Raw genomic sequence first — 1,874 nt, forward strand, 5'->3', positions numbered from 1 at the left:
TTGACCTGGTGCCCGGGAAGCGAACCGGCCAGCAGGTGAACCCGTCCGATTCCACGGGTTGACCTGGTGCCCGGGAGGGGACTCTGAAAATTTTTCAGCCCTTTCGACTCGGGGTTGACCTGGTGGCCGAGAGGGGCCTCGCACGGCAGGCAAGCCGCCCTGGGCTCACCCTCCCCGGCCGCAGCGAGGGACTGCCCCTCCCCACCCCCCGGCTGACAGGATCGGGCGCACTGGAAGTCCGGGACAGTATTTTCCCCGACGCCGGGGAGGGCGGGCGGAGGGGCTCTGGCGGCCAGCCCGGGCCCCGGAGCTCGAAAAGGAAAAAAGGACCGGGCCCGCGAGAGACGGGGGCCCTGCCGCAGGGGGGGGGGGCAGTCCGACCGGGGCTCACCGTGCGGCAGGCCCGGGCGTCGGCAGGGGAAAGCGGGCGAGGAGGCGCGGGGCCGGGTGCCTACGGCCATACCGGACCGAACGCCCCCGATCCCGTCCGATCTCGGAAGGTAAACCGTCCCGGGCCTGGCTAGTACTTGGATGGGTGACCGCCTGGGAATCCCAGGTGCCGTAGGCAGCTTTTCCCGGTCCGAGTCAGCTCTCTCTCCTTTTCTGGGGGGGAAGGAGAGGGGGGGACGGGCCGGAAAGCCCCTCGTCGCTCCTGCCGAGTCGGAGGTCGCGGCCGCAGGTCACGGGTCTGGGCGCCTGGGGTCCGGCTCCCCACCCACCCGGCTTCCTCCGCGGAGGACCCCCCCCGGGGCCACCGAAGCCGCTGGGGGAGACCCCGGGCATGGGGCGGACTGGCCCGGACCCTCCCGGCCGCCGGCCCGCAGGTCCGCCCCGAATCCCCCCCCGCGGCCACCCAGGCCAGGCCTGGCCAGGCGGGACGGACGGCGGGTGTCCAGCGCCCAGCGGCTTCCTCCAGCGGGGACCCACGGACCCCAAAGCCGCAGGGGGAGGCCCCGGGCCCGGGACGGACTCGCTCGGACCCCCTGCGCCCGGCCGCCGGCCCGCGGGACCGCCCCGAATCCCCCCGCGGCCACCCAGGCCAGGCCTGGCCAGGCGGGACGGACGGCGGGTGTCCAGCGCCCAGCGGCTTCCTCCAGCGGGGACCCACGGACCCCAAAGCCGCAGGGGGAGGCCCCGGGCCCGGGACCGACTCGCTCGGCCCCCCCGCCTCCCCTGCGCCCGGCCCCCGGCCCGCGGGACCGCCCCGAATCCCCCCGCGGCCACCCAGGCCAGGCCTGGCCTGGCGGGACGGACGGCGGGTGTCCAGCTCCCAGTGGCTTCCTCCAGCGGGGACCCACGGACCCCAAAGCCGCAGGGGGAGGCCCCGGGCCCGGGACGGACTCGCTCGGCCCCCCCGCCTCCCCTGCGCCCGGCCCCCGGCCCGCGGGACCGCCCCGAATCCCCCCGCGGCCATCCAGGCCAGGCCTGGCCTGGCGGGCCGGTGTGCGGCTCCCCCGGGCTTCCTCCCCCGACGACCCGCGCCCCCCTGAGCCGCAGGCGGAGACCCCGGCCCCGGGGCGGACCGGCCCGGGCTCGCTCGAGCCCCCTGCGCCCGGCCCGCAGGACCGCCCCCCCGAATCCCCCGGGAGAGGCCCGGCCTGCACGCCACTGACGACCCGCGGCCCCCAAAGTCGCAGCAGGCGCCCCCCCCCCGGTTAGCCCCGTCTCGCTCCGCGCCCCCCGCCCCTCGCTGCCGGGACCGGGCGCCGCCCCAGAGTCAGCCGCAGCCGGCCGGCCTGAGAGCTGCCCTCCTGTGGACGACGGTGAGTTTACCTTGATACTAACCGGCCGTCAGCCAGGTCAACCCCATTGCTAGACTGGGGTGGACCTGGTGGCCGAGTGGGGACTTGGAACATTTGACAGCTGCTTCCCGG

At 76.4% G+C, this 1,874-nt stretch overlaps 1 non-coding gene across 1 annotated transcript; it reads left to right on the forward strand.

The window, feature by feature from the left end:
* The first annotated feature begins 449 nt into the window (after positions 1–449).
* Positions 450–568, forward strand: LOC135977927 (5S ribosomal RNA). The gene has a single exon (XR_010595348.1). It is a non-coding gene; the product is annotated as a 5S ribosomal RNA (ribosomal RNA).
* Positions 569–1,874: the final 1,306 nt, after the last annotated feature.

Source organism: Chrysemys picta, unplaced genomic scaffold (genome assembly GCF_011386835.1).
Source record: "Chrysemys picta bellii isolate R12L10 unplaced genomic scaffold, ASM1138683v2 scaf80, whole genome shotgun sequence".
NCBI lineage: Eukaryota > Metazoa > Chordata > Testudines > Emydidae > Chrysemys > Chrysemys picta.